This window comes from Pelecanus crispus, chromosome 2 (assembly GCF_030463565.1).
Source record: "Pelecanus crispus isolate bPelCri1 chromosome 2, bPelCri1.pri, whole genome shotgun sequence".
NCBI classification, from domain to species: Eukaryota; Metazoa; Chordata; class Aves; order Pelecaniformes; family Pelecanidae; genus Pelecanus; species Pelecanus crispus.
The window spans coordinates 141,460,645-141,484,046 of NC_134644.1; positions in this window are offsets into that span (position 1 = coordinate 141,460,645).

Consider the following 23,402-nt stretch of genomic DNA (forward strand, 5'->3'; position numbering starts at 1 on the left):
AGGTTTCTCACTGTGTGGAATAATGGTCTAAAAATAGGATATTAATTTGTTGTAAATAAAACAAAATTAACAAATTAATGAACAAAACCCAAATGCTAAAATTGCTTTTCATTAAAATGTAGTTTGTGGTGTTGTAGTCCATGTACAAGAAAGTTAAATGTACGTTACACAGGGTTTCGGGGATTTTCTGAAAACAGGTGATTTCATACAACAGGTACACACACCCTTTTTGTCATAAAATCATAGAATCATTTAGGTTGGAAAAGACCTTTAAGATCATCAAGTCCAACTGTTAACCTAACACTACTAAGTCCACCACTAAACCAATTAAGGCTAGAGTAGCAATTTCATGTTTCCTGGCTTGGTGGCTGGATCATTTTTTAATGAAAGTAATAACTAGGAATCATTAAGGTTGGAAAGGATCTCTAAGATCATCAGTCCAACCGTCAACCCAACACCACCATGCCCACTAAACCATGTCCCCAAGTGCCACGTCTACCCATTTTTTGAACACTTCCAGGGATGGTGACTCCACCACCTCTCTGGGCAGCCTGTTCCAATGCTTGACTACTCTTTCCGTGAAGAATTTTTTCCTAATATCTAATCTAAATCTCCCCTGGTGCAGCTTGAGCCCATTTCCTCTCATCCTATCACTAACTACTTGGGAGAAGAGACCAACACCCTCCTCACTACATCCTCCTTTCAGGGAGTTGTAGAGAGCGATAAGGTCTCTCCTCAGCCTCCTCTTCTCCAGGCTAAACAATCCCAGTTCCCTCAGCTGCTCCTCATAAGTCTTGTTCTCCAGACCCTTCACCAGCTTCGTTGCCCTTCTCTAGACATGCTCCAGCACCTCAATGTCTGTCTAGTGAGGGGCCCAAAACTGGACACAGTATTCCAGGTGCGACCTCACCAGTGCCGAGTACAGGGGGGACAATCACTTCCCTGCTCCTGCTGGCCACAGTATTCCTGATACAAGGAATGACAGCACCAAGGAAGCATTTTGAGATGGGAAAAAGTGAAGGATTTGACATATAAAAAAATTAGAGTAATCTTGGTGAAGAGCAACTGATTACCATGGTACTTGTTTCCTACCCTGTGGATTGAAACTACTTCTGCAGCTAGGTAACAGTATAGTAGTTTTCACTTATGTTCGTAGAGCAAGTAACATGTCAAATAATAGTCAAATCTCTGACTTTTCAGTGAAGCTTTGCTTGGATTTTCCAAAACAGCATCAAGAAATTTTTGCTTTTAGACAATGTACTATAAGTAAGTTTGCAGACGACACCAAATTGGGTGGGAGTGTCGATCTGCTCGAGGGTAGGATGGCCCTGCAGAGGGACCTGGACAGACTGGATCGATGGGCCGTGGCCAACTGTATGAGGTTCAACAAGGCCAAGTGCCTGGTCCTGCACTTCGGTCACAACAACCCCATGCAACGCTACAGGCTTGGGGAGGAGTGGCTGGAAAGCTGCCTGGCCGAAAAGGACCTGGGGGTGTTAGTAGATAGCCGGCTGAATATGAGCCAGCAGTGTGCCCAGGTGGCCAAGAAGGCCAACAGCATCCTGGCTTGTATCAGGAATGCTGTGGCCAGCAGGAGCAGGGAGGTGATTGTCCCCCTGTACTCGGCGCTGGTGAGGCCGCACCTGGAATACTGTGTCCAGTTTTGGGCCCCTCACTACAAGAAAGACATTGAGGTGCTGGAGCATGTTCAGAGAAGGGCAACGAAGCTGGTGAAGGGTCTGGAGAACAAGTCTTATGAGGAGCGGCTGAGGGAACTGGGGTTGTTTAGCCTGGAAAAGAGGAGGCTGCGGGGAGACCTTATCGCTCTCTACAACTCCCTGAAAGGAGGTTGTAGTGAGGTGGGTGTTGGTCTCTTCTCCCAAGTAGCTAGCGATAGGACAAGAGGAAATGGGCTTAAGCTGCGCCAGGGGAGGTTTAGACTGGAAATTAGGAAAAATTTCTTTACGGAAAGGGTGGTCAGGCATTGGAACAGGCTGCCCAGAGAGGTGGTGGAGTCACCATCCCTGGAGGCGTTTAAAAAACGGGTAGATGTGGCACTTCGGGATATGGTTTAGTCTGGTCTACCCTTGATTAGTCTAGAGTGGGCTTGGTAGTGTAGGTTAATGGTTGGACTGGATGATCTTAAAGGTCTTTTCCAACCTAGATGATTCTATGATTCTATTCTATGATTCTATATTCATGTTAGTATCTCTATAATGAGTGAGAAAATAATTAACAAAGGAACAGTATTCACTCTTAATTTTTTTTTTTTGTCATCTGTTTTATCCCAACATATGTCCATCCTCTTCAGCAAAGACACTTCCCCCGCCGCCCTCCCCTTGCACCTTTCTTCTCATTTCACTCTTTTGCTGCCTGGCACTCTCATGCTTTCTGCAAGGAAGTAGGGAGAGTGACACTTTATACTCAAGCTTGATAAATGAATTCTTTGCCTTCTTGTTTCTTGGTAAGTGGACCATTAAGCTCTATGTCCTTGACTCTCCCTGTTGATAAGATGAAAGAATGTAACAACAAAAGGATTTACCTTTGAGTAAATTTTAATTTACTTCCAGCATATGGTTAATAATATAGTTTGTATACAATTTCACCAATGTACTACATGATTGAAAATGTGGTAGAAAGAGTAAAATGTGATATGCTTCATGTTTCCACAAGTCTTGTTGAAGTTTGTTGTTTTAACATCTTAACTTAAGCTTGCATTCCCACTTGCATTACATGAAGATTATAATATGAAGAAAAAAAAGAAACAAACTCCTCTGAACCAGTTTTTGTAATATGCATCCTTAACTGACAATAAGTAATTGAAAAAGAATTTTTGTATTTGTAAGGTTTGACCTTGACATTGTTTGTGTAGGCCTCCAAAGCAATTATTGTAGAAATCGAGATGGAAAACAATGGCAAAAAGCAGACAGAAATGCTTGAATTAGTGCAAATCACAAACATAGCTGAGTGTTATTAGATGACAATTTACTTTTAATGAGGGAAGACATGAAGTAATTAAATCTTGACATACAATTATGAAAAATATCAGGTAACAAGCCTGCTATGCAATATAAAATAAGAAAAGACATTTTCTGAAAACTTGCCTGATGCTCTGTCATCTGAGACTGTTCTTTATGAGTGCAGGGTGAAGGTCAAGGAGGTATCTCAACTCCATCAATCCTTTGGACAGTTACAAATGACCTTTCACTTTTCATAAGACATTCAATATTCTGAATGGGGGGGATACATTTTTCTGTGTTTAGAAAATAGCAAAATTGAAACCTTTTATAGCACACAAGGTGCATTTGTGTTTGAATCTCCTGAACAGCTCATTCATTCTTAAACGTTGACACCAATATCTCATTTACATGAACTAAATGATTTTAAAATGTTGTATCTGTTTCAACATATACTTTCCCTTTCCATACTTGTATTGCATTAATTTTTATGCTGTATTTTGCCTATTTTTTAACATGCATTTTATGTTTTCTTCAAGCGATGTTTCAAAACACTACAGTGCATTCAGATGTACGTGTTTGAATTGTTGCTGCTCTGATTTGATATTGACGCAAACCCAAGCATTACACGACATTTTTGTTTCATATTTATTTTGCAAGGATTAAATCTTGAAGTCTGTGTTAGTCTTGATCTTTCAAGGTGTGTATGGAAATCATCTTGTTAGAATGTGTACTACCAGATACATGTTTCTGTGTGACTTATGGTGTTTAACTTTAATCTACAGGCATTTCTGTGTGTAACCAGAGCTTGCTCTTTGGTCATGTAATCTTTGATTCCAATGGTACTTGTGTTGGGTAAGAGCTAAGGATTTAATTGTTGTTATTTTTTGTACTGGATCAAAAAGTGCTGGCAAGCTACTATTTCACCTATATTTTGGAAAGTCCTAAATATATTTTCCCTTTTCCACATAGATTCATTTTTTTCTCCCATTTTTTACAGAAAACAAAGAAACTTGGAATTGAGGCAAGAACTCTTGCTACATATGTCCCAATACTCTGCATGTTATAAGCAGGTAATCCTTTTGCTAACTTAAGTTGTGCTTCAGTGTATAAATATAAGGAAAATAAAAGAAAAAAAAAACAAGCAGAAATATATGTAAATGTTACAAAAGAACACCATCTCTTCACTAAGGAAACCAAAAAACACACTTTGAGATAGAGCATAATAATAGACTGAGACCAGTCTTGGAACACAAATGAAAACTTACATAGGGAGAACAGAAATACATATTTTATAGTATCTTAGCTCACTTGCTGTATTTATCAAAGATGCTGGAACATACAATATAATTATATGAGTTTAGAAGAATCTATCACTATTTTTAGTGCTGGAAGTTAGGTGTGCTTTCAATTGAACATAATTATTTATTTAAATTATACATAATATCTCATTCATTGCTTATAGAAATATTATTCAAGGTCTGCCATAGGCAACAATTTGAAATAAAGCATAGGCAATTTTATTAGACTTGAAAAGCTATTCAGAACAGAATTATTAAAACAATGCTCAGAATCTCAAACTGGATAAACAAAAGTGACATTTATAATATCTCAGTAATCTGGTTTCAAAAATATGTCTTCCTACAGTCTTCAAAATCTCGTGATCTAGTTTACCTGTACTTTACTATGCATTCACTACTTATACCTCACACTGAGTTAAATTCGCTACTCAGACCAGCATAAATGATGAGTTAGCACAGTTTGTGAAACTAGCTTTCTTGATAGGTAAGCCCTGAAATAGAAAAATAGGAAGAAGCATTTCAGAACATTTTAGGGAAAGACTTCAGGACAATTATTGTCCAGTGTGTGCTGCTCTACTTATAAAACATCATTATCATGAGCTTGCATCCCAGGAACTTCAGCAAAATGAAATCAAACAGAATTAGTCTTCATGAGTATATGTAAGGAAAAATTTCCTAAAACTTCTTACATATCAAGACATAATAGGCATATACATGGAAAAAATACCAAAAGCTGCTATTTACAAATTTCAGAAAAATTTCCTTAATTTTGATGAGGTACATTCCGTTTCAAAGTAGTTGAAGAAATAAATGCAAAGCACAGGCATTTCCCAATTTTATAGAAATAAATACCAATAAAAGCTAGTGATTCAAAACTTCAGTAGTAGCAAAAAAAAAAAAAAATCGTGACATGAATTGTCAATCCCTGTATTATCTTGAAAACTTAAAGGTCTGAACAAGTAGAAATAACAGTAATCTCTTTCCCCCCCATCTTTTAAAGGACTTGTGTCTTTCCTGGAATTCCAAAAATTATTTAAATTTCTTCTTTCTTATGATGGTAGAAGTCTATAACAGAGAGCTTCTGAAATAAAGCCTGTTTAAAAGTGCTGATCTGTTTTCCTGTAGAGTCTTATCACACTAGTGTGCGAGCTCTAATTTGGTACTAGCAGGTACAGAGTTTAATGTATGCTATGGTTAGCGTCTCTCTTGTGTTAATGTATATATGGAGATATATATTAAAACAGATTGGTAAAAATAAAGAAGCTGGCCAATGCAAGACATCTCTGGATCTCATAAGCTGTTATTCATTTGAATGTGTGAATGTTAATTAAGCACTCAGTCCAAAATTTGCACCTTAATGAACCTGTCAAATTTAAATTGGTGTCATGGCCTCAGTAGATAGCCTACTGAGTTCCTGCTGATCTTTCCTTACATGTAAGTTAACATGGTGGAAATAGAGACCCAGTAGATGACTTTTTTTCTTTTTTTTTTTTTTTTTTTTTTTGTTAAGACCTGTTTTCTTGGTTTGAAACTATGGCTCAAGCTGTGAAATTGGGAAGGAAAAGGCCAAAAGTGCAAAAAACCTGAAGTTGACTAAAATCTAGTGAAATAAAATTAATTTAAATGTATATTTGACTGTAGCTCAGATACATACTTATCTGCAAAAGCAGTGACTTTTAGCCAGGCGAGATATATTGAAATAACACACTATCTTCTATAAAAAAAAAACAAACCAGCAAAAACAAAGGAAATTAAACATAGGAAAAAAATGCAACATTATTATTGAGATTTTACATTAACAAAAATAGGAAACTCAGTTTTGGTTCCCAGAACAACCATCATTCAGTCACACTGCGAATATACAAAAATACAGTGAAGTTAATACTGCACAGTATATGGCATAGAAATACAATATAATATGTGCAGAAAGTGCAAAGCAGCAGAATTACGGTTGCTGTGGGAACCATACTTTGAATTTAATGACATTTGTTTGTGTCATATCTCAATCATAATGTTGCATTAACGTAGTCATTTGCATTTAATACTATATTACATTCCCAGTTTAGAAGAACACATTTGTAGTTGCTCATGTCACCACTTCCAACAGTGATTCAAAATTACATACTTTCTAAGATTATTTTGACAGAATTATATATAACCTCATGATGGAGCATCTCATTACCCTGGCAAGAGACCTTGATGCAGGAAGTAGTTTGTGAAAGAGTTAGGTATCGATAACTAAAAATCTTGTCTTTAAAGATGGTTTATTAACTATGTTATTATGCTATTATACCCGTAGTTTCATGGGTGAATATTTTGTTATGAGAGATGGAGAGCTTAATTCTCAGTGACCACAACTTCAGTGTAAGTGGTCTGAACTTGTAAGAAAACAGAAATGTATAACCCAGTTAAGATTCAATTTGTGCTTTATTTTTTTGAGAATATAGGGCATCAGGCTGGGAAGAAGATACAGTCACTTAGGATACAGGTCCGTAAGCTTCTGTTGTCTCTTCTACTACAGAAAAGCACTGATGAAAACCAGATTGAACAGCTACTGATCAGGATAAGGAGAACTGTACATGGAGATGAAGCATGGAATGAACATTTAGTTTGAAAACAGTCTACTAGGCAATATGACAAATAAAATCAAATGATATGTATTAAGTATAAAATACTCAATAATACTTTGAAGGGAACCTGAATTTACTTGTATATAGTATTGTTATTGAAATGGAGATGTCCCCTAGGTAATCTATGCATAGACCAAGGCCCTTTTCTTCTAGCAACTACACAAGCAAAAAACAGGTGTACTGTTCATACCTCTCTTATGAAGAACCATCACTGAAATGAAGATACATATTATGATAATAAAAGTAAAATAATGACCCGTAAAAGAAGTGAAAAAAATCTAATTAGTTTCACCAGGAGAAGGACTTCCCCTTGAAACTTCCACCTACGTTTCCTTTAAAACCAAGTTCTATAATTTTTTATTGGGTATAGAGAGAGAGGCCTGACAGGATCTCAACAACTCCATTTATTTAAAAAGATTGCAAGGGTTAGGGCATGTTGCCAGGGTAAAAGCCAATAGAGAGCATGAGACCGAAGGAGAAGAAAATAAATACAAAAAAAAATTAACCAGAGTCATTATGAGAGAGGAAAATATGAAAAAGGAGAAGGAATAAAATATAAAAATTCATAATATAAAAGATGGTAAAATGGAAAACTATAAATATTTAAAGCTGGAATATATATTTAGTTAGTTACTTCTTCTGTACTGTTTAAAAATCTCTACTACTAAGGGAGAAAGGAAATGGAGAAGTTCTGCACTCAGGCCACAGTCTGGACCAATTCATCCAGTATTCCCTGCTGACAATGCTCAAATTGTCAAGCCTACATACTTTTTAGAGGCATGTCATAAAAGGTATATACAACTCTACTTCAGGATTTTTACATTGGAAACTTCCATTGTTAAAATGTTTGAAGTGTTGATACATGATTAAAACATTAAAATGCAGAAGAGCTATCATTTATAACTTATTTAAAAATCACTTGACAATAGAGTTATTTGGTATATATAAACCTCTTCACATTCTCTGAAGGACTGTACTTTCAACATAAGTAAAAGAGGCAAAACCAGCTACTAAATAAATTAATAGTGAAGTCATATCCAACCCTTACTTGGCTAGATGAAGAGGACATAGTGGAACAGTTTTATTGTGGAACTAATTCTTTTAAAAGGAGTCACATGTGGTCCCCTATTGCATAGATTACATATTCAGATGCATATTTTTTGTAGACAAGTAGATCTGAAGTTCAGAAGGGACTATTCAATCACTTAATCTGAGTTCCTTTGTAACATAGGACATAGAATTTCACCCAGTTATATGTCTTTAACCCAATAACTTCTGTATGCAGAAACATATTTTTCCAGAAAGGCCTGCAGTCTTGAAGAGCTGAACAGATATATGGCTTCCACTCTCAACTTGTTTTACTAAGTACTGTTGTAGTATTAAAAAATGTACCCTCCTTCTAATGTGAAGTTGTTTGTCTTCAGCTTCCCACTGTTGGATCTGGGTATGCCTTTCTCAAATTGTCCTTTAGTTCTCAGTGCTTTGTTTCTGTGAAAGCCCTGTAAAAAGTATTGAAGTGGAATCTCAATATTTTCTTTTTGATGAGCTAAACAAAATGTTGAATAATTTTTTGCTTTTATCTGCATGAGGTCTTATTTTTCAGGATGCTCTTGAATAGTGTCTCAGAACTGGATGTAGTGTGCATTCTGTTAATTACATTTAAAGAGGTAACTTCTGGCAGACTTTTTTTCAAGCAGCAAAAATGTCTTGAACTGATTGCCTAGAATCAATGTGAATCAAGATTTTTACTTTTTTCAAACTCTGGATACACAGGTTTTTTGGAACTTCTTTTTGTGTGCCAGTTAATAAATATATCAACATGATGGGATCAGCTATTGGCATCCTTTTCTGGTTGCGTACTATGTTTGTCACAATAGAATCTTTGAAGAGATTAGAATCCTTGTTCTTTTTTTCCCTCCCGACTTTGTCAACAGGCTGTGATTATTATTGTGCAGCAGAAACTCTCACCCCTTCCTCCATTGAGGCTGAAACATTACAAGCCCTAATGCTGAAAATCTGTTGAGATGGAAATCTTAGGGAAAGCTTGAATAATTTATTTTGTTGTTCCTGTGCATCTTTGCCTGTTACGAGTTGGTAAATAACTAATTAAGAAAACTGAACATCTGAAGGGCTTTTTAAACATGCTTGATGTCTTTGAGGTGGTATTTCTTACAGAAAAATAACCTCTTCAGGAAATATGCACTATACTTGAGCACAGACAAAGACAAGGCAGTAGTATGAAAACCTCATAAATTCTTTTCAAAGTTGTGATGGTATCATACTATGAAAACTCAACCAGAACTCAAACAGTTATCGGGAGCTCATGAGCTAGTTGCATCCCCAGCATGAAGTTGCTGACTTCAAATTAAATTCATATTGAAAGTCTGTTCTCTGGGAAACAAGTCCTCCGTTCTATCACTTGCCTGCATATGGTCACTGAAGAGATTTGGAATCTAGTTTTAGCTTCCCCCCCGCCCCCCCATTTATTTATCAAACACAATTCCTTGGATATCATTTCACAACACAACAGTCTTCATTTATTTATGTTTATATAATTTGAGGGGGTTAAGAAAAATAAGCTTCCCTACTTTGTAGAGGCGTTAATTTATTTCTAGGCCATATCTTGTTTTCTTTGAAGGGTTTCATTTATTTATTTGTTTATTTATTTATTTACTAGGAGGCCTTATACAATTCCTCCCTGTCTTATTACAGTGCAAGTTATTGTTATATTTTTCTCTCATTTGAATTATATGGTTTACTTTAAAGATACACATTTGGAATACTTATCTCTAAGAAATAGATTTTTCTCTTATCTGTGTAACTAATGTAAAAACATGGATGGCTTACTGATATCTGTAGCTGTTTAATGTTACACATCTCACAAACAATGTGCCAATCTCAGCCTTTTCTGTTTTTTTCCCTCTCAGAAATTTACATAAACCGTGTTGCCTCTGTTTCAAACAGATTGAGCACAGATAGAGAAGAATCTGGGAGTGGGGAAGGGAAAGAAGAGGATGGCTGAAAATACCTGAGATGGGATAGCCTGAGAAGTCCTTGCTGAATTCAAGATCTTAGAATTGAGACCTGAAACACAGCTACACAAACCTGCAGTAAAATGTATTCATTGGTGAAAAATCCTAAGCTAAGGCAACAGGAGCAGAAAAAAAAAGAAAGGAAAAGAAAAATTATAGAAACTTCCTAAGCTCCATGATGAAAGCAGTCCTCAAAGCCTGAGTAGATAGCTGTTCTTTCACCCAATTTCCCTTTTCCTTCTGTTGCTGCAGGATCCCATTTTATAGTCACTTCCCATCAGAACAGAAGGAAAAAGAAGAGAAAATTAACCCTTTAGGAACCTAAAAGAAGATAATGTGCCACTGTATCATACAGAAGAATACTGAGGCCATAACTTGTGAAGGTATTTCATGCACCCTCTCTCTTCACTGCAGCTTAACTCTTTGATGAATCACAGACAGAATTTCTATATCTTCAGAAAGTTCTGAGAAGATAAATCCTTGGGGCTACTGTATGCAAAATCCTAATAGTTGGGCAGTAACTCTTCCCAGATGTCTTTTCAAAGGAAACACCCTTCAGTTTCTTAGAAAAGTTAACATTTAATGACCACTGAAAATACTGGAGATGGTATGTGGAATACTATAGATAACTTCAGAAAGGTTATTAAAGGCCTGATTTTCCTTATGCTGGTGCCTCCCCCCCCAGACCTTGTGTATATTTGGGTCTAGGTTCAAATACAGTTCCAGTTCCATATTTAGTTTTGTACAGTCTCCATTAATCTTCATTACTTGTAATTCTTATGGTTTTTACATATTATTGAGTCAATATCCAAGAATCCAAGTGTGGATTCTTCAGAGCCTGAAAAGAGTTAAGAGTAATTAGTCCTATTTTTGCACTCAGCCAACAAACACTTGTTACATTTCAGTGTCCTGAGTTCTGTAAATAGCAAGCAATTTTTGTGTCCAAGAGTCCTTTCCAGTGGGGTTTTTAAACTTTCAGGATCCAACTACCCAAAATCCTAAAGTTACCCTTACATCCTGTCCCCTGGAAGGAAATTACAGAATTTTTAACAGTAGCATCATGAATATTTTGTATCTCAGTACCACTGCAAGAAAAAATGTAAGTACCTCACTGGAAGTCTTCAGGTATATCAGTGTGTGATTGTAAAATCTGTAGGATTCTTATTAACCAATCTTGTTACATGGTCATGAATAATTGTCCATTGTTTATCAATGGGCAGTTGGTGAAATCCTCTGTGATGACAAAAGTATTCATGCAGCAAGCAAGGAGCCCTTGGTCTGGAGTATTTCAAGTTCAAGAGTTTTTCATTCAAAATCTGGGAAACAGTATGATATAAAGCCACAGAGTAGATGTGAAATGTCCAGCAGTGCTGTAAGAACTATAGTATAAGGAAAGTCAGTTTCACAGAAACTTACCCAGAATTAATTTCAGACTTACAAAGCATCTCACCACCAGTAGATTCCTCTTGAATGACTATAACTATAGAAGCAAACAAGCCCGGAGAGCTGTTAGTTTTCTGTAACTAGTTTGGCATGGGCATATTGTCATGGCATATCCACAAAGAAGATGATGAACACCAAAATTAAAGCAAGGCTTGTTATTGTCAGAAGACTTGTAAACCCTCAGTAGGTATTCATGGCCTTGCAAATATGGTGTCTCCAACTGAATGGGATATAACACATCTCTTTTTTCTATTCTCTCTCCTTCTCAGGCTGCAGAGTACAGTTATCATTGAACTCCAGCCCCAGTGAATTTTAATGGAACACCAGCTTTAAAGTGGGACACTGGCGAAACGTACTCCAAGAAACTTTAGTAACTGCTAAGTGTTTTTATTGATGACCAAAGACTAGTTGACCTGGGTAATATCATTAAAAATGTGAATTGTTGCTGTTCATCATTTTCTATCATGACTGGTTAAACCTTACATCGGTTTACTCTTAAACTATTACCTGAGCAGCTACAAAATACCTACAGAATAAGTCTTTGATCAGCTGAAATTAACTGATGGTCAGATGCACACAAGATCTACTCACTTTTAATTTCCCATTGTTTTCTGTTATGCATTTGAAAAGGAACATGGGAAAAGTATCTGAAATGTGGAAAATAGAATTGGAGAGACTGTCACAGCAGCTTAAGCTGCTGGGACACTGATGAAGCTTTCAGGCCTTGACTACATGTTGTAAAGTAACTATGTTTTCCTGTTTGTTGGCAAGGGTCTATGCTGGGGAACATTTCCTGTAAAGATAAATTGGCAGGCAGGAATCTGTTTACATTCCTTTTACTCTAAGGCTTGGGTGTCTATAGGGCTAAGTGTCTTGTTTGCTTTTTTCAGTCAGATCATGTTTGTCTACATGACAGGCTTGCTTGAGCGGATGGGCTCTGTGGAGGTTTCCTTTCCCTAGCATTGAGGAAACTGAAGCACTGGAACATATTATATGTAATTGCAAGAACAGTTAGTAGCCAAAACTTGGAGAGCCTTGGGCCGCTTTGGTTCATGGGTTAAATCAAGCATGAAGCCATGGGAGCAAGAATCATCTCTTCTCTGCCCATAGTTAGCAGGGTAGAAAGGAATCAGGCTGGTGCAGAAACTGGAAAAATCAAAGCAGCTGAGTTCCCCTAGGGTGCTGCTCTCATTATCCACCAGTGAATAGCTCTGGCTAGAAATAATACTGCTCATCTACTGTGTGTCCTGCTCCCGGCTATAATGAATCACAGTTTGCCAGGGCAGTGCACACACCTTGACTTTGGCACTAATCCACTATCATAGCTACCTATTCCCTTGTAACAACAAGATGAGGAAACATTCAACTGAGGTAGGAGTCTGCATGGAGGCAGTTTCTTGCCATCCTGGCCATGTGCCTCTGATTTCACACAGCTCCAGGCACACAAGCTCTCACTCGGAGACTCATGATTGAAACAAGCTGGTGGTTGATTCAGACAGCTGACTGGTATTCTCACCTCTCTGTTTTTGGCAGTTCTCATTTCTGTGCTTCTTCTCAGCCTTTATTCCTTCTGGTTACTTCTCTTTCCTAGTCTTGTTTCCTTCCCACATGAAATTAGCATATTTTTAAACTTACTCTTCTATCTGATAGCAACCTTACTGCTGATTATCCACCATTGCTTATGTACCTCAACTACCCAGGGTAGAAATGATGGTGAGGATTAGGTTATGAACTGGAACCAATGGCTTTGTGGCCAAAGTCATTGCACAGAGTTACTACCCTTTGAGCATGAGTACAACAGCAATGAAAAATAACAAGATTATAAGCACTTTGGAACTTAACCATTTTCTTTTTCCCTGTCTAAGCCAAATAATGGGTCAGTACTACTGAAGTGAAGGCGGCAACTATTTCCTTCTTCCTTTCTTATCTTCACTTTACCATTTTGTTGAGCAGGAGAATGGAACAGCAAATGCTTAGATAGTCGATAGGAGAAAGGAGAAAGTGAATGGAACAGCAGAGCAGACATTGGGCCCCCTGTTTGCTTTAATTGCCAAGGAAAGATGAAGGACATTCTTGACAATGCTCATCACTTATTCTTTCACTGGTGGTGACTGAGATATATCTTTATGATACCTGCCTGTCAAAATTCTGACATTTAGGCTAAGCCCAGTGCTATCCTGTTGAGATATAACCATGTCACTTTCAAGTATCATTAGCCTACATTGAGGCTCAAGATTTCATTAGACTCTATTTCCGGTTCTGCTATGCTTGGAAAATTCTCCTTGCTAAAAATAACAAATCCCCCAAACAAACCAAGAGTCACCAATTCCCACTGATGTCTTTTTATATCAAGGTAATTCAAGAAGCAAAGTACATTTCCAGTCTTTTCTAAAAAGTAAAGACCTATAAAGAGCTTAATGGATACTGCTAAGGATGCTTGCTATAAATTAATTATTTTGCTTCTTTTATATCAGTAACATTTTAAAAATAGATTAACAAAACAATAAAATTAATAACATAACCTGTGGTCAAGCTAATGTCTAGTTAATTTTCAGGTAGAATCTTCTGCAAAAAAATTGACTTAATCAGGAAACTCCAGGTGTATGTCACAAGCAAATGCAGTGAAAAGAAGGAAAAATTTGGAATGGAATTTGCAATAGTTTCAGAGAAACAGAGACCTGATCAAGAGGAAATGTGTATAGAGCATATTTACAAATAATTTCTAATAACACATATTTCTCTTGTTTTTATAAAGGTGTATAACCTTTTATGAAGGTTCATCTCACCAAGTGGATGTCTACATCTGAGTTAGCTGTCTAACTTGAGACGGTAAGAAAAGAGAGGCAATTGAGAGATACTGCAGGAGGTGTTTCTGGATTATTTTGGCTGCTTCCTTTAGACTAATGATTTGCCTTTCAGATGTATTTACTTTTCTGCATTGACCATACAGGGAATGTAAGTTCAGATTTAAATGTCTGCATCGTAAATGTCTATGTGTAAGAGGGTTGATTCTGCCTTGCATGTGTAAAAAATAATAGCTATAAATAATATTTGTGTTGTTAAATTTCATTGCATACAGACATTTATAAAATAATAATTTTAGAATTAAGCAGTGCATATTTTAAATTTATAGGCCTCATAGCTGACAATCTGTTGCATTTATACTCTGAACATTTAGGTGTTTGCTATTACAAAGCACCTTATGCAGAGAATTGGTATGTGCAAACCTATTGAAGGCAAATCTGAAACATAAAGGAGCTGAGGAAAGCTGGAAAGTGTCTACAGGTTACATCATCCTCAAGTGTAAGAAAAGTCCTGGTGCTCAGAAAGACCTGTAGATGTATCAGGAGACCAGCTTGGCTAAGCAGGAGTCTCTTGATAGAGCTCCAATGCATAAAGGCCAGTACACAAGGGATGGAAACAGGGACAGAATACAAAGGAGGAGTCTAAACGCATTGCCCAAGGAATGTAGGGATCGTGTCAGGAAAGCGAAAACTCAACTGGAATTCAAACGTGTGAGAGACATAAAGGGCAACAAGAAGAGCTTCTAATACTATGTTAATTGTAAAAGGTTGAACAAGAAGAATGTAGGTCCATTGCTGAATGGGGTGGGTGATTTATACTTTCTTTTTGTCAATGTCCCAGGTCTCTGTCCTTACTGAAAAGGTGCAAGGAGAAAAACTACCAGCAGTGGGTGAGGACTCAATTAGGGATAGCTTGAGAGAACTTAACCCACACAAGTCCATGGGATCTGATGGGCTGACTCCAAGGATGTTGAGCGAATTGGTTGATGTCCTTGAAAGGTCATTCTCTGTCATCTTGGAAGTAATGAAAATTAAGGGAAATATCCGATGACTGGAAGAAAGTGTATGTTCCACTCATCTTCAAAAAAGACCATAAAAAATATCCAGGGAACTACAGGCTGTTTCAGCCTCACTTCAGTCCCTATGAAAATCATGGTGCAAGTCCTCTTGTAACACATTTCGCGGCACATGAAGGAGGAGAAAGAGACTAGGAAGAGTCAGCGTGGTTTAGCAAAGGTAATTCATGCCTGATCAGTCTGATCATCTTCCATGTTAAAATGTCTGGTTTTGTGGACAAGGAGATAATAGGAGATGTAATTTACCTTGAATTTCAGAAGACTATCAAAACTGTCTCCCACAATATACTCATATTCAACTTATGACATTGCAGTCCAGATGCATGGGCGAGTAGATGGATAAATAACTGGATGTTCAGGCTGAGAAGGTAGTGGAGACCAATAACTGGAGAAGTATAACAAGGGTCTGTATTGGGATCTGGTTTGCTTAACATCTTTATCAATGACCTGGAGGAAGCAACAGAGTGCTTGTTCACCATGTTTGCAGATGACACCAAATGGGGGGGATGAATCAATATACTCAAGGGCAGGGCTGCCACTCAGAGGGACTTGGAAAGTCTGAAGAAATGGACAAACAGAAACCTTATGATATTCAGCAAGGACAAAGGCTAAGTCCTGCACCTAGGAAGGAAGAATTCCTTGCACTGACACAGGCTGGGGATGGACTGCCTGAGGAGCAGCACTGCTGGAAAAGACCTGTGGCTCTTCGCAAACAGTGAGCTGAATGTGAACCAGCATTGGGCCCTGGCAGTGAAGGCAGCCAACATGCTGGGCTGTATTAGCAGGAGCACAGCCAGTTGATGATGGAAGTGGTTATGCCCCTTTACTCTATGCTTGTGAGATGGTGTCTAGAATAGTGCATCTAGTTCTGCCCCCCCGCCCTCCCCCCCAGTACAAACAGAGTTTGATAAACTGGAGTGAGTTCAGTGGAGGGTCACCAAACTGGTCAGAGCCTGGACCTGCCCTGGGCTTGTTCAGACTCAAGAAGAGACAGCTTTGGAGGCACCTAGTAGCAGCCCCCACCCCCACCCAATACCTATGAGAAGACATCAAGAAGACAGACCCAAACTCTTTACAGTGCTGCATGGCAGGCAGACAAGAGAAAAAATACATAGAGGATTAGATATAAGGAGAAACTTCTCCCCTGTGAGGACAGGGCCATGTGCAACAAGGCCAAATTCAACAAGGCCAAGTGCAAGGTCCTACACCTGTGTCAGGGCAATCATCACGATCAGTACAGACTGGAAGATGAATTGATTGAGAGCAGCCCTGACGAGAAGGATTTGGGGATACTGGTGGATGAAAAGCTGGACATAAGCCAGCAATGTGCACTCACAACCCAGAAAGCCAATCGTACTGTGGGCTGCACAAAAAGAAGCATGGCCAGCAGGTGGAGGGGAAATAATTCTTCCCTTTTACTCTGCTTTTGTGAGACCCCACCTGGAGTACTGTGTCCAGTTGTGGTGTCCCCAGTACAAGAATGAGATGGACCTCTTAAAGCGGGTCCAGAGGAGGGCCACGAAAATGATCAGAGGGCTGGCACACCTCTCCAGTGAAGAAAGGCTGAGAGAGTTGAGGTGGTTTAACTTGGAGAAGAGAAGGCTCCGGGGAGACGAGAAGGCTCTGGGGAGACCTTATTCTGGTCCTTCAATACTTAAAGAGGGCTTATAAGGAAGATGGCAAGAGACTTTTTACGAGGTCCTGTAGCAATAGGACAAGAAGTAATAGTTTTATACTAAAAGAGGGTATATTTAGATTACATATAAGGAAGAAATTCTTTATGATGAGGATGGTGGGACACAGGAACAGGTTGCCCAGAGAATTTGTGGATGCCCCATTCCTAGAAGTGTTCAAGGTCAGATTGGATGGGGCTTTGAGCAGCCAGATCTGGTGAACAATGTCCCTGCGCATGGCTGGGGGGTTGGAACTAGGTGATTTTTAAAGTCCCTTCCAACCCAAACCATTCTATGATTCTGTGACTCTATGATTCTATAACAGTCAAGCAAGTGAAGCATCTTGCCCAGAAAAATTGTGCATCTCTGTCCCTCAGGGTTTATAAAACACTGGTATAAGTCTCCTGAACTTGCAATGAGATGCTCTTCCCCAGATACTTAAGACTGTTTTATGAAAGTGCATCAAAGACAAAGTCATTAAGCCTTAATTTTTTGTTAATTTGTTTTAACAATTAGAATAGATATTGAGTACTCAGCAGAATTTTTGTCAATATTAGGAAAGGATTTCTCAGGCCTTCCTTGAAATAGTGCTGCTTAATAAGCTTTAGTTTTACCAAGTTATTTTTTGCAAGGAGTAAGCATGAAAAAGTGGTATATTATGAAAAGAGGAAAGTTTTCCTTTGTGTTATGGACTAGTGGTGCTAGGATCTAATGTCTCTTGAAAATGAGATTTAGCAGAAAGCAATGCCTAAAGGACCTATGATTATACAGATTATGGAAAGAGTATGGAAAGAGTAAAGATAAACTGTTCATACTGAGGCTGAACAAGAAGCTCACATGATTGAGAGTTATATAATTGGGTAAAAAAAATTGAACCTTTTGTTTAGCAGTCTACATTCACCCCAGACTGAAAACCTGAGAAAGGTAAACACACAAGAAATAAACCATTTTCATTTGCTATTATATATATCAAAATTCTGACTGTTCTTAGCTGTTATATGAAATGGAGAAAGAAAGTAAAGTTATTAGTCAATCTGTAAAATAAGAAATTACAGAATGCAAAATAAAAATAGGTGGCAGCACCTGAAACATTTATAAATTATAACCTCAGTGGGAATGTTACACTTTTAGAAAGAAATCAAATTAATTAAAGATTAATTAATTGTTTTATTATCAGAGCAGCGCAGATAAGTAACATTTGGGATGGTAATCTTCATGAAGACAGAGCTAGAAACTGTTCAAAGGTTTTAACCTGTTAATTAAGCATATAAACAATTTTAAAATTAGAATTAAAATTAGTGTTACTTGACAAGAAAGTTTTGCATTTTGTACATCTCTTGTCTACCTTGTAATCAGGACATGAATATGAAAACAATGAATACAATGATGGGGTCAGCAATAAACTATGTTAGCTTTTTAATTAACAGTGTTATGTTGCTCTACATATACATGCATGTGAAACTAGAGTTGAGTTCCTAAGATCCCATCCTATATAAAGTAATTTGTGAGAGAATTTCTTCAAACTACTTTGGTGAATTAACTCATTTCTTAAAACTTTTGTGAGGCAAATCAGAAAGAAAGCACTCGGAGTGCCAAGTTTTCAGTAACAACAAAGAGGTCTTAGCCTGCTAGAAAGACAGCTGGATACATGATGACATATGGAGAGAGACTGACATTGTCATGAAGGTCAGCTAGATATTGAAGTACCAGGTAGGATGAATTTTAGAGAGCAAAATGTAACAGCCAAGTAGTTCCTTCCTCTCTGTCTTTTCTGGCTGTTTAACAGGAAGCAAAGGTCTCCCTCTTCTGTGTGTAAATTTTTCCAGTGGTGAGAAAGCAAGCTCTAGGTCACTATTAGTCTAGGATTGTAGGTATTGTTTGTAGCTCTTTATTCCAGGAAACATTACCCCATCTTTTTCCTGTGTCCCTTTTTATTGTGTCATTAGTTAGCAGTATTATATGTCAATGTGCTTTCTTATTGTGATGTACCACAAACATTTGTATCCTCTCAGTTTGAATGTTCTTACTGACCTTATTTCATAGGCACTTATAATTAAGCCCATATTCCACTTAATACACACTTAAATCATCTACAGAATTTTTATTTGGGTACATGTTTCCTGAAAAGGATTTATTTTGAACATAGCCAGTTTTTTATTTAGGTAGTCAAAAATATATATGAACTCATTTAATTTATAAAAATTGAACTGATGTGCTTAACTAATGTTTTACCAACTATAGTTCTGAAAATGAAAAAACCTGCATTTTCGTGTTCCAAATTTAAAGCAAATTCTCCCCCATCTGTTATCACTGAATGATAACTCCCTAATCTTTTACAAAAGTTATTTAACATCACTATGATCATTCACGTTCTGTAAAAATTCCACAATCCTGAAGTACACCTGTCAATCTGTTTTCCTGCTACTTTAAATCTCATTTTCACCTTTGCAGCTGCTTACAAACTAACTCAAAATTTGGGGATGTGGGTTGTTTTGGAGTTTGTTTTCCAAAGGAATTACCCAGTTGTAATGTTCTGTCACCTTTTTTGACATATGCTAAAATAAAGTCTTGAAATCACAACTATGTGCATCATACTTCTTTATATTAAAGCAGCTTGTCCCTAGCAATTATCAGATTACAGCAGTCCATTTCTCAGTGCCCATTTCTATCAATTTTGTGAACAGGGGTTTGTTCCACAGTGCCTTGATGCTATACTTTTTAAACCCACCATACTTTGTTATCTTTAAGTTCTTGCAGAATGAGAACCTGCTTGAAAATTTCACTGCATGGTTTGCTATCCCTTTTGAATGACCACAGCTCCTTCATCTCAAGCACTGTCTTCTATTTCATTGCAGACCCACATGCTCTGGGCGTGGTGACCTCTTTAAATATCTCACCTATAAACCTTTCATTCTAGTGAATGCTGCATACTGTGGCAATTTGTCTGTTGGGATCATCAGTCTTGCTCTTGAGGTTCACATATGCTCTCTTCAGATGTCTTCATCCAGGAAACACCACATCTTATTCTGCTCACAGATCATAAGATTCCTCTTTGGTTTAGGTCCCTAATCCCTCAGACTCAGAGTCTCTTTTAACTTGTAAGAATAATACTGAAGGGGGAAAAAAAGACAATAAAACTGGATGTAACGACAGCCAATCAGTCAGTAACCCCCCCTTACTCCTCCCTTACCCACTTACAATCAGCACCAGCTGTAGTGCAATTAAACTCAGCAGGTGTTCAGAGGAATTACATTTTATCACCACCATCCCCTCTCCTCCTCTGCTCCCCCTTCTCTCCCCCCTGACTCCCACAAGACCCAACTGCCTTTCTTTATGGGTCTATAAAAAATAGAGCAAGTCAGATATATAACAGCACTAAAGCAACCAAAGAATTAGTAAAAGAAGATGAAGATAGATTGAAGAAAATGTGCTCACAGACATTCATGGGGAATGTTTAGAATAAAAACATTAATATTGCTTAAAATGATAGTTATAAACTCTTCAGGGTGTCTTCATTGTCTTTTCCCTTCATGTAAAGCCCTTAACTTGATTGTACAAGGTTCTGAACATCCTTGTTTGGATTCAGTAATGTGATTCATCATATGCTTATGAAAACCATGATGATGGTTTCATGTGGGCTACTCACATGCTTAAAATTACCTATGCATGCAAGTATGCTGATGATCATGTGCTTAGCACCTTACAGAATCAAATGTTAAATAAGTAATATTATCAATTCATGGAAATAGTAACTCTGAAAGGGTTAAATGGAGGACTCTGAATTTTCATGTTACTAACTACTACCATTTGTCCCTGAAAAACTAAGTCAGAGTATATTTTATATCGTACATTGTCCATTAGAAGGAAGAAAATAAATCCTTCTTGTTTAGTATTTCTTTCATTGATGCTTGTTTAGTGTTTCCTCACTTTCTTAGCTTATTTTTGTCTGTCTTCCTATGATCAATCTTCATGTTTTCTAGCAGATGTTTCTATTTGTATTCACTCAGCTTTGCCAGTATTCTGAATCACTGTAAAGACGGTAGCCAGGCAGATGACTGTGGAAGTGATAGAGTATTCTAATACTAACATATCAAAAGTTACCACTTTAATATAAAAGTTCAGTCTTTTTCTCAAAAATATGACTTTTATCAGATCTTGCTGTATGTAAATTGAATGTCAAAAGGAAAAGTTATAATTTTGAAACTAGAAGGTTTCAATGATGTTGATGTTAATCATATCATAGAAACAATTACTTATTTTGAATTAGCTGTTATACTTTCAGAATTCTAAATTTTATTTTACGCAGCTTGTATTTCTGTATGCTATTTTTAATGCAGTGGTTTTCTCTTACAATGTGATCACCCAAGAACTTAATCAAAACTGGATCTCATGTTCTTATGCTAATAAAATTTACTGTGGTAGAAAATAGAAGAGTTTTAATTAGTAGGACCACATGTTGCAGCATCACATGGTACAGTTGTATCACTGAGTATGTAGCTTTCTGTGTAGACTGAAGCTGTATCTGCCTTTGAATTAGGTATTTTAGTAATACCTAGTAACAGTTTTAATATTTTGCCCCAAGAGCATATGAATACAGTCTTCTAAAAGTTTATAATTATTCTTTAAAATGTTAAAACCACCTAGAAAGTTGAGAATTTTTCTCTCGAAGAGGTTTAAATACATGCAGATCCGAATTCTTTTATAGTTTATACTTTAATTTCATTTAAAATGCTAGAAGCAGGCATACATTCAAAGGGACTAAGTACAAAGGTTCAATACTGCTCATGGAACAGGCAGGCAAAGGTCCTGTGAGAAAGTTAATCATGTACTCAGAGACTGTAAAAATACACATACAGACAGATTAACATTGCACAGCCAAATCTAGCTGCTGCATTTCTTAGCCTCAGACTGTTTAACTTGATATTCTTTTATCGTAGTTTTTTATGCAATTCCCTAGGTATTAAAGCAGAAAACATATGAACAAAGAAAGCTAGAACCTTACTGACTCCTAGGAACAACATTAGAAGGACTGGAATCTTTAGAGCTAATGAAGCTTTTCAGCAAGTGAAGCTTTAGAATAATATAAATAGTGAATTTTGACACGTTATGTGGATTGACCACTGTAGTGGTACTTGGCCCTATAGTATAGGGGTATAAGACCACTTAACCACTAGATTTCAGAATTGTTTCTTAAATCAGAAAGGATGTGGAGCATACTAAGGAATCCTGGGCTGTATTACAGGTTTTATGAGGCAATGTGCTGAATATCTTTCTATTGTCTTCATCCCAGCCTTCTTCTTTCTGCATTTTTTTCCCATTTCTTTTGCCTCAGCCTGTCTCTTTTCCCTCTAAACAGCCAAGAAATCAATTGGTCTGGCATTCCATTCCCTCTGCATATAGCTGGAACATTTCTAAAGCTCAGTTCATTGTAAAGTTTTTAGATTAGCTTGGAAGATATCAAAAGATAGACATTTCACCACGTTTCTCACAGCAGTTTAACCTTCTAGAGGGGAATCATTAGAGCTGAGTGAGGTGTTGAGAAATAATTCACTTGAGAAAAAATGCGACTCAGCTATCAATGGAGTTGGTTTGAATTCACCAAATATTTTCCATTCTTCAATATTTGATACATTAGTTGCTGGAGGTATAGTTTCTTCTTTTACCCTGTAGCCCATGGCTGAACAGTCCTCAGGGTTATGGAACCCAAATGTGATTTAATGGATCTGAACTGCTGGCTCTCCTCTTTGTCTCAGTGCTACATTGTATAATGTGGAGCATAGAAACAGCTCCAACAGGAGATCCAATTTTTTCTAAATTAACCGACAGCATTTTTACTGGGACACCTTAATGAAAGCTCATTAGCAAAGAGGAGTATCAAACCTCTATCTTCATATTTCAGAACTGCTCTTTGAGGAAAGAAAAATCAACTACTTCCCCCCCCCCCCCCCCCTTATAATCATCACATGAGGCATTCTGAAGTGGGTTGTGTTAATTTCAGTACAGTAAATGGATGCTGCAAGTCAAAGTTGTTAACATGATCCCATCTCTGTATAATAAGCAATTAAACAAGGTCTGGGATTTTGAGTACAAAGAGACTTTGGTCTGCCTCACAGAAATTCCTGTATAAGTGATCACCATTGAGCAAAGCCTTTTTGAATTATTTCTAAAGATGGAGAGAAAAATGACAGTAGAACATTTTAAAAATGAAGTACTGAAAAATGATTTTATTTTTAACAATTTCCTGATTTTCCTTTGCTGGAGACAATCTTTATAAAAGAAAACCTTTTAAAGCTGTAGGTCAGATAGTGCTATGTACAGTTCTGGTCTCAGTGTTTCAAGAAAAATATTGTGGAATTAGAGAAAGTATACGGAAGGGCAACTAAAATGATTAAGGGGATGGAGCATCTACATTATGAAGAGAGACTAAAAAGGCTTGGCTCTTCAGTTTGGAGAGGAGAAGGGTGGGGGGTGATGATGTGATGATAA